We start from the raw sequence: 10,875 nt of genomic DNA, 5'->3' as shown, positions 1-10,875 counted from the left end.
CTTGGCAATAAGTTGTCGATTTGAAGTTGAGACAGTGTCTTGGTTAGGGATGAAGCTTGTGTCAACTTCCATCCTTAAGTTCTAACACCACGCGTAGTGTGAACCTGTGCAAGCCGTGTGTGTGTCGCCACAGACTCTGTGCTTTAATATGTGCGTCAGTCCTGTGTGCCGAGAAGACCTTGTTTCTTTGATGTTATCCATCCCCTCGGCTCTTACAGTCTTTCTGCCTCCCCTTTTACATAGCTCCCTGACCCCTGGCTGGTGGGTGGGTGGGCTGGTGGGGGAGAGTGTTGATAAAGATATCTCATTTACGACAGAGGGTTACAAAGTCTCTGCATATTGTGCAGTTGTGGGGCTCTGTGTTAGTTCCTACATGCTGCAGAAGGAAGCTTCTCTAATAATGACTGAGCAAGACAATGACTGGTCTGTGGGCACAGTAGAATGTCAGTAGGAGTCATTTATTACTATATTCCTTCAGCAGGATAATAGTGTTTGGTTTTCACCTGGGGCCATGACCTATCTAGTCTCGGGTTCTTGGCCACCAGATCAATGTCAGGCATGTTCTATTTCATGGACTGAGCGTAAATACAATTAGAAAGTGGCTGGTTACTTCCACAACAGTTGTGCCACTATTGCACCAGGTTATTATGCAAGCAGGTCACCAGTGTAAATTGTAGGGTTCATAAACTCCTGTAGCCCACCCCCAGTGACATACTTCCTCCAGCAAAACTCTACCACCTAGAAGTTCTATAACCTCCTCAAAAAGTTCCATCAAGTATTCCAATACACAAGCCTACTGGGGAAATTTCTTATTGAAGACACCACAATGTCATCAAAATATTGATGAGGTTGCATTGAAACTATGGATTGTGTTTGACAGCATGGCCATTTTTATAATATTAATTCTTCCAACTCAGAAGCGTGGAAAGTCCTTCCATCTTTTAATGTTGTGGTGGTTTGAATGAAAATGGTTTCATGTGTTCTTATACTTGAATTTGGTTTCAGTTGGTGGAACTCCTTGGGAAGGATAAGGAGGTATGGCCTTGTTGTGGTAGGTGAGATCTTCCTAGAAGAGATGTCGTTGGGGGCTTTGAGGGTTCTGAAGCCCAGCCTTGCTCTTTGTGCCTCTTGCTTGCAGACCAGAGCCTACCTAGTGGTCCAGCTCAGTGCATATCTGCTAACATACTCCCTGTCATGATGCTCAGGGACTAATCCTCTGAAACTGTATGCAAGCCTCTAAATCCTTCTATAAGCTGTCTTTGTTATTGTGCCTCTTCACAACAATAAGATTGTAACTAAGATGTGTGTCTGGTATCATTCTGGTATGATACAAGTTTTTTTTTGTTTGTTTGTTTTTGTTTTTTTCCCCCTGAACATGGTTTCTCTGTGTAGCCCTAGCTGTCCCAAAAACTCACTTTGTAGATCAGGCTGGCCTCAAACTCAGGCCAAGTGTTGGGATTAAAGCTGTGTGCCATCGCCAGCATAGAAAGTAACTTTTTAAAAATATTTATTTGTTTTATGTATATAGATGTTTTACCTGTATGTATATCCAGGAGAGGGCACCCAACTCCATAGGGTTACAGTTATAGATGGTTGTGAGCCACCATGTGGGAACCGGGAATTGAACTTAGGACCACTAGAAGAACAGCCACTGCTCTTAACTACTGACTCATCTCAGCAGTCCTGGAATACAAGTCATTATGGTATGGATTAATGATTTCTTAAATTTTATTGGGATCTATTCTAAGGCTCCCTTTTTTCATTGCTGATATTATTAATTTGGGTCTCCTTTTTATTACTTTGGCTAGGGGTTTGTTGATCTTGTTTATCTTTTGAAAGGATCAACTATTTTTTAATTTACTTTGTTTTATATTCATTTGTTTTTAATTGATTTCTGTCTTGCTCTTAATTAGTTATTTCTATATACAGATTGGGGGGTGAGTTTTTAAAGTATACAATTAAATTATTTATTTGAGATCCCTATGATTTTAATGTATACACTTGAAGGTATAAACTTCCCATTTAGGGCTGCTTCTATTATATCCCATAATTCTGAGCATTTCATTGTCACTTTTTTTCTGTTCTACATGTTTTTACTTTTCTTCTTGACTTTGTCAATGACCTATTCATCAGTCAAAAGTATGTTGTTCAATCTCCATGGGCGTGTGTACGAGCTCTAGCTTCTCTTGCTAATGATTTGTTTCTCCCACCTTAAGGTCAGATAGGATACAAGAAATTCTTTCTGTTTTTCTATATTTGTTATGACGTGGTTTGTATCCTATTTTATGATGTGTTTTAGAACAATTTCTATGGACTGCTCTGAAAATGTGTATGGTTCAGTGATTAGATGGAAGATGCTGCAAACACATGGTAGAGCCATATTATCTGTGCTGTCACATAACTCAGATATTTTGTTCTCTTTATTTTTGTTGGGATGACCTGTCAATTAGTGAGTGAGTGTACTGAGTCACCTAATATTACTATGTTTGGGTTAGTTTCTGTCTCATGTCTTTACATAGCATAATATCTGTTTTATAAAACTGATTCAGTGTGTATATGTTTAACTTTTCAATGACCTCCTGATAGACCATTCAATTAATCAGAATAAAGTGACCTTTATCTCTTCTGATTGATTTTGGTTTGATGTATGTTTTGTCAGATATTAAAATAGTGACTCTTGCTTTCTTTCTAGATCCATTTTCTCAGAATACCCTTTTCTCCTCTCTCATCCTAAAGTTTCATCTGCCATTGATAGTAGCTTGCATATCTTGGAGGCAACAATAGAAGAATATTATTTTTTAAAATCCAATTGCCTAGTCTGGGTCTTTTGGAAAACTGAGATTATTAATAGATAATTAATGAAAGTCAAGTATTAATTCCTGTTTCGTTGATGCTGTAGGTGTTAGTGTTTTTCTCTCTCATTTATTAACACTCTAGTATGCTTTATTTTTTTCCTTATTGCTGTGTTTATATTTCTCTTTAGTCAAACTGATTTCTTCAAGTATCTTCTGCAGTGCTTGTTGGTAGTTATAGGTTCATTTAGCTTTTTATCATGGAGCATTTATTTTCTCCTTCAAACCTAACAGATAATTATGCTGGATTTAGAAGTCAGGCTTGATAGTTATCTTTCAGAACTGAAATACACCATTCCTGACCCTCCAGGCTTTTAAAGTCTCTGTTGAAATTTTGGTATTATTTTGATGGGCTTGCCAATAGGCTAGCTATGATTTAATGTTCTATTCTTTAGTTTTCAACACACTTTATTTCTTCTGTATATTCAATGTCTTAACTAAAATATGCTATAGGGAGTTTCCTCCTGTACCTGGACCATCATCTCATACTCTAGATTTGTACATTTTTTTTCATTTTTATTTTTGGAAAGATATTTCTATCCCCTTTGTATGAAATTCTTCTATTCTCATGAGTCATAGGATTTTTGTATTTCACCATGCCTCATAGATCTTGATTGTTCTTTTCGTACTTTCACATTAACTTATCTTTGCAATTGTCTAAATGTTCCTGTTTCCTTGTCATGTTAAGTGAGCCTTAAGCCCAACTGGACAGCTGTTCACACAACTCAGAGTGAGCATAAAGAGAGCTCAACAAATGAGCGTTGGAGCTCTTTATCCATCTGCTTTCTCTCCTGTTACTATTTTCTCCTGTGTTTAGTAAAGTCACTTTTCCTTTGACAGTTTTCTTTCTCCCTCATTAACATTAATTTTAAGGGAATGTGCAAATGTTATTTATTAAAGTGTTGTGAGAAAACTAAGTATTAAGAAAAAGTATAAAGTCATACTTTTAAAAATATATCAATTGGCCAAATATGTAAATGAGAGTATTAAATCTGAAAACTGTTAATCCCAAACTATTAATTGCAGAGTGATTTGAGGAGATTATTGCTCTCTTCCGGACTGTAAACAAGCAGACAACTCAATGCCAGAGCCACTTTATAATACTAGGTGTATCTGCCCAGGCACAGGGTAGAATCGAGGAAGAGGAAACATTGCTGATTTTGGAAAGTGCTCCGGGGTACTTTATTTGGGTGTTCTGTCTTATAGGAATCACTAGGAAAAAAAAAATTGGAGTTGGTTTTGATGAATCATTTAAAAATAGGTTTTCATTCTCACATTCTCAAGGTTATAGAGCACATAGGTAAGAAAAATATGGCCTTTATGAATGAATCTGTTCATCATTTTTCCTGTCTCATTGCAGTTTTTCTCTGGGTGTTGTTGAGGCAAGAATTAAGCCACTTATTTTTCCTGCTAGTTGGAAGACTTAGCACTGAAAGGAGAGGAAAGAGGAGAGGAACTCTGCTCGCTGTCTTCATGACTCAACACCTGGCCTGCTCTTTAATAAGCCTCAGATTTCCCCAGAGAGTTTAGGGCTAGTAGGTACATTATTGCACTATTCTGTGGATGAGTCTGGGCATAGCTGTCGGTGTAATGATGCCAGACCTCCTAGCCATGAGATTTAGTCCAGGGAATGAATTGTAATGACAATAGAGGGGGGCACAGTGGGGTTTCCAGGTGGGGATCAGACCTCAGGAAAGAAGGGCTACCTGGCAGGAGCTGCACCTTCTCCATCTCTGATAGGATACAGAGAAAGAGGTGTAAATCCCTAGTTATTTTCTCCCTTCTTTCATTAATCTCCCAGCAATTTCTTCCATATTCCTAAGCTGTAAGGCAAAAAGCATGAAAGAATCACCCTTAGGCTGAGGATAGAACAAGGAAAGGCAGGAAGGCTAGCCAAATACAGTAATTTTGAACACTTTTTATGGAATTAAACCCAAGTACATTAAGAGCTACAGAGACGGCTCAGGGGTTATAAGAACACTTACTGCTCTTGCATAGGATCGAGGTTCCCGAAAATTCAAACCCCCTTCAGACACCTGCACACACATGGTACACCTAAATTCACACACACACACACACACACACACACACACACACACACACACACACGAGAAGAGAGAGACAGAGACAGTGACAGAGAGAGACACACACAGAGAGAATAAATAGATAAACTGTGCTGGGTGTGGTGGCACATGCCTGTAATCCCAGTGCTCGGGGAGGCAGAGGCAGGTGAATCACTGTGAGTTCAAGGCCAGCCTGGCCTATAAGTGAGTCTAGGAGAGCCAAGACTACTGCAGAAACCCTGTCTTGAAAAAACAAACAAACAAACAAACAAACAAACAAATCTTAAAAAAAATCATGTATATTAATTCATGGCACTCTCTCCACCCCACACATTATCCTCTACCATTTTCAGTGCATGTACATGCATGTGTTTGCCTGTACATGTCTGAGGTCTTGGCTGAAGTCATGGCTCAGTCAAGGGAAAAGCACAAGCGCTCATTTTAAGAGTGGATGACGAGTGGCAGCTAACACTCCGTATTTCAATTGGCAGTTAGCATTCACACAATGCCAAGACATCTGGTCACTCCCATTAATCCTGGCATGATGTTCCTCCAGTGGCTGTTTGTGTTCAGTACAAAAAACATCTGTCTAGGTCACTGGCGCTTTGATTGTGGCTGTGCTGGCTGGTTGTTTAGTATCATGCAGACTGATGTTATGACTGGCTAAAGATGAAACAGAGCCAGCCACAGCGAAGACCAATAACTAATCTATGAGAAGAAACCTCTGTATGGAATTTCCCTGGAAAAGATGATTATTCACTGTTTAAGATGGCGTCTCAGAAGAACCTAGACTGACAAGTTTCTGTCCAGGTCTGCTTTCTGTTTCAGCTCTGTGAGCAGGTGCTCCTGCCTGTGGAACCAACATCCCAGACTGTCCAGGCAACTTACCCAGAAGGCAGCTGGCTCCTGGGTTTCATTTGCTGGGAGTATCTTCAGCTCTTAATATTTTTGCCTTTGTGTGTTTCCTCCTGTCTCCGTCATCAAATGACTGGTCCTGTCATTCTGAAAATTGCTCCGTTCATTTAAATCTAAGTCTAATACTCATGAAGGGGGTTGGGGATTTAGCTCAGTGGTAGAGTGCTTGTCTAGCAAGAGCAAGGCCCTGGGTTCAGTCCTCAGCTCTGGAAAACAAACAAACAAACAAACAAACAAACAAACAAACAAAAACAAGGTAACTAATACTCATGAAGATGCTTGTGGATAAAACCTTGCTAATACCTAGCTTTTGACTTTTCCATATGTGAATCTGGTCTCAAATGAGACTTTATTTTCATATCATGTTTGTTGGAAGCATACTTGCATGAACATGGAGGGATGTCTTGGGGGAAGAGAGCAGGGTGCTCGAGCTTGCGGCAGGGAACCTTTGCTCTTAGAGGCTGAGCCAGGTCAGTATGCACCATGGATTCAGCCACCTGGGGCAGTATTCCAGCCTTTCTGGAAGCTGCCTAAGCTCTGTGGATGTCAGAGATGCTGCTGAAGTTTTAAGAGATGGCATGTATATGTGTGATGTGTGTGGGTGTAACATGCTTGATATGTGTGACACTTGGTGAATGTAGGTGTATGGGATATGTGATAGGTGACACGTGTGTTATACGTATGTGATGCGTGTATAATATGTACGATGTGTGTGTGTGTGATATGTGCATGTGAGATGTGTGATGTGTGTGGTGTGTGTCTGATACACTTGTGATATGTGATGTGTGGTAGTTGTGATGTGTGACATGTGTATGGTGTGTGATATATGTACAAGGTGTCTTATGTGTGTCATATGTGTTGTGAGTGTGTGTGTGTGTCTGTGCATGAGTGATTCTGTAAGCTCTAGGATATAAGCACAAATCTTGAAAATCTATCCCCCAAAGCATAATGGGAGTGAGATGCTAATTGATATGGTACCAGCTCCTTTCATAGTGTTAATTCCTGCAGCCAAGCTTAAGTCATCATAGGAGCTGAAAGGATGGTATTATTTAGGGAAAGGTCCAAGATGCTTTCCGAAGACCCAACAACAATGGGGCTCATTGGGGATGGGAGAATAGAATGGGGATGGTCAAGGACCCAGTGTATAAGCAAGAATGTTGGCGTTATTTCCTGAAATCAGGCTTCCTTTTATAGCACGTGTGTTAAGGCCTAAGAACTCCAGTTGCAGCTCTAATACATCTGTCTTTGTAAGGTCCTTTGAGTTATTTCACTTATATTTGTATGTCAATGGTGGCAACTTTGGATCACATCAGGGGAAAACTCATGAATAAAACATGCTTTTATACAATCGTTTATGATTTCTTCAAATAATACTTGATAAGTTTGCATTCTATCTCCTGGTTTTATTTGTTACATTGAGTTATAAAAACTTGGTGGTACACACGTATTATCTCAGCACTTAAGAGGCAGAAGTGGGTGGAGCTCTCTGAGTCCAGTCTTTTCAGAGAATTCCAGGCTAGCCAGAGAATTGCATCATGATACCCTGTCTCAAACATTGCTCTACCATTATCAAAGAGGCTTGGTTAATGCTGAGAAAGAGAAAGGCATGAAATCTGAACATACCCTTATAATCTAAGTAGATTTATTTTGTTTGTTCATGAGATCTGAATTTGATCTGTCATTCTAGTTGGTTGCTGTATATGAGTATACTGTTTTCATGCACACCAGAAGAGGGCATCAGATTGTATTACAGATGGTTGTTAGCCATCATGTGGTTGCTGGGAATTGAACTTAGGACCTATGGAAGATCAGCCAGTGCTCTTAACTGCTGAGCCATCTCTCCAGACCCTCTAGTTTGTTTCTAAGTTGCTGTGTAGACCAGGCTAACCTCCAACATACTACTTTCCTTCCTTAGTCTTCCATGTGCTAGGAACAAAATGACACCCTACAGATTAGGAAAGGATCTTCACCAACCCTATATCTGAGAGAGGGCTAATATCCAGAATATATAAGGAACTTAAGAAGTTAAACAGCAACAAATCAAGTAACCCAATTAAAAAATGGGGTACAGAGCTAAACTGAGAATTCTCAATAGAGGAACATCAAATGGCAGAGAAACACTTAAAATAAATGTTCAACGTCCTTAATCATCAGGGAAATGCAAATCAAACACGACCCTGAGATTTCACCTTACACCCAAGATCAAAAACTCAAGTGACAACAAATGCTGGAGAGGATGTGGAGAAAGGGGAACCTTCCTCCTCCATTGCTGGTGAGAATGTAAACTTGTACAACCACTTTGGAAATCAATCTGGCGCTTTCTCAGACAATTAGGAATAGTGCTTCCTCAAGATCCAGCTATACCACTCCTAGGCAATATCCAAAATATGCTCAGGTATATAACCAGCTTTCATTCAAAGCACTAAAACTGCAGTCAGGTGCTGGGAGCATCATGTTTATAAGGCATCCAGAGTTCAGCCATCAGAAGGCTTTAGTTAAGATGTAGTTTCTTTTCTTGCTCAAGCTCATGTTTTTGTCTGACATTGTTTTTTATGAATCAATGATTCCCTAATTGTTCATTGTTTTTCTCTGTTTCATTTTTGTCTAGTATCTTTACAATCATACTTTGAGTTTTAACAATCTTTACTGAAAACTTACTGCCTTAAAACTTTCTGCAGTTTATATAATTTCATTTTGTATGGACAGAATTCTGATGTGTGTGTGTGGATGTGGATGTATGTGTGTGTGTGTGTGTGTGTGTCTGCATGTGTGGCTTTTCTATTGATTCCTGGGGTTCTTTTTTGTTCATTTCTTACTCATACTGGGAAAGAGCTGCTATTAAAACTTGTCCTTTCTGCCTTGCCTGTGCCTTTCGGAGTGAGAGTGCATACTGATGTCCATGCCTAGAATAACTAGGTAATAAATCATTGCATGACAAATTGGTATTTTTCACCATGGGAAGTGTGCTGTGGGCCCACTATCAAAAATGAGGGAGTTAAACTGCCCGCTCACAGACCTGTCAGGACATTCGCACACGGCGTTCACGGGATGTACTATAGCCACTGCTGACCATGCTGTGAAGTATTTTGACCAACTGCGTCCACATGGGAGGTTTTGCTTTTAGTAGATCTGGATTTAAACCAATTGTCCTAAAATAAGAACTCGTAGGTATCCAGTTCTAACTTAAAAAGAACAGTTAGCCCACCTGTGCATTATGTTTTGAATTCCTAGTATTAAAAACATTTTTCATCAGGACTGAGTATATTCTCTTCCCCTGTGGTCTGGTAATGCAGTCCTGCCAGGGCGAAGTGATCAAAAAGGCGGCAAGTGAGTCTGTGTCTGATGCAGTCCCCACTTCTCTTACATGAGGCCTGAGCTGCCCATCTGCTACATCTTTGTAGGGAGCTGAGGTCCAGTACGTGCGTGGTCCATGATTGATGCTTCAGTCTCAGCAAGCCCCTCTGGGCCCTGGTTAGTTGATACAGTTGGTCTTCTTGTGGGGCTCCTGTCACCTCCAAGTTCTTTTCTCTTTCCTACCACTTTTCCACAAGACTCCCTACCCGTTGCCCAATGTTTGGCCTTTTTGAGACACTGCTGGGTAGACCCTCTCAGAGGACAACTCTGACAGGCTCCTGTCTGCAAGCATAGTGTCATATCATTCATAGTGTCAGGGGTTGGCACTCTCCCATAGGGCGAGTCTTTGTTTGGGCCAGGCATTGGTTGGGAATTCCCTCAATTTCTGCTCTATCTGCTCTATCTTTATCCCTGGGCATCTTGTAGCTGGGGTGGATGGGAAAGGGAGCTCCCCTTTTTCTGGGGAAAGGGGAGGGGCTAAGGAAGGAGAGAGGGAGGGTGGGACCAGGAGGGGAAGAGGGATGTGTCTACAACAAGGATGTAAAGTGAATTAAAGTAATGATAAAGTAAAACAAAACAAAACAAACAAACAAAACCCCCCTACATTTTGCTTTCTTATTGCTTTCTCTCTCTTTCTCATAGCTTAGGCTGGTCATGAACTCCTGATGCTCTAACTTTTACCATTCAAGTGCTAGGATTGCAGACATGCATCACAGTGTGTGAGTGTGTGTGTGTGTGTGTGTGTGTGTGTGTGTGTGTGTGTGAGTGTATGCATGTGTGAGTGTGTGTGTATATGTGCATATAAAATGCAACAAAATGTTAGAAGAATAGATAATAAACTTGAAAATGAGTCATTGTGGGGATAGCAGAGGAGAGAGGGGGATTAGAAAGGATACAAATACAGCATGGTCAAGTTCGGGGACCTTAAATTAAAAAAGAAATATAAATAAATACAAAATCAAAAGGCAAGGGAAGAGTAAACACTAAAAGAAGATTTTCATAAGGTAAAGCCAACAAAATCTTAAGCCTCTTTGTGACTCTGATGCTTTTTATCATCTCTGGACCAGAAGTTCCTATTTTTCCCTGTTTTCTGCTGGAAAGAGGGATGCTAACTTTGTCAGAATGAAAAAAGACAGTCCCAGCTCACCACACGTGGCTCCTTTATATTTTAAAAGTTATTTTTAGTTAGTATGTAATTACAGCACTTTTTCCTTTTCTCCCTCCAACCCCTCTCTTATATTCTCCCAACCCTTCTCAAATTCATTTTCTTTAATTTGACCAAGAAGTGAAGATAAAGGATAGGAACAAGTCTAAAACCCTTGTGAACTATCCATCTAGCTTCTTTTTCTTTGGGTCATAGGATATTAAGTGTATATTTGTCAATTTTAAAAGATCTGTTTGTTTTAAAACTTTTAGTTTTCTTTATGAAGAGTAGTGGATGGAAAATACATTTACTTTTTATGAATAACTCAGAGGACATCAGATAAACATCACCAAGTGTGTGGCTGTGTAGAGGTGAATGTGGTATGTGCTTAGAATAAACTGTGTAAATATTTAGTTACAATCACCACCTACACCAATTCTTGCTATGGCTCTTATCTCTTAACAGTGTTTTGTTGTTGTTTTTTTGTAAAATTTAAATAGATAGCAATTACAATTTTAATGAAAAATTTTTCCTGAAAGTGTTTTTT

This window comes from Psammomys obesus, unplaced genomic scaffold (genome assembly GCF_907164565.1).
Source record: "Psammomys obesus unplaced genomic scaffold, mPsaObe1.curated_primary_1811, whole genome shotgun sequence".
In the NCBI taxonomy this organism is placed as follows: Eukaryota; Metazoa; Chordata; class Mammalia; order Rodentia; family Muridae; genus Psammomys; species Psammomys obesus.
This window is presented reverse-complemented; position numbering follows the sequence as displayed.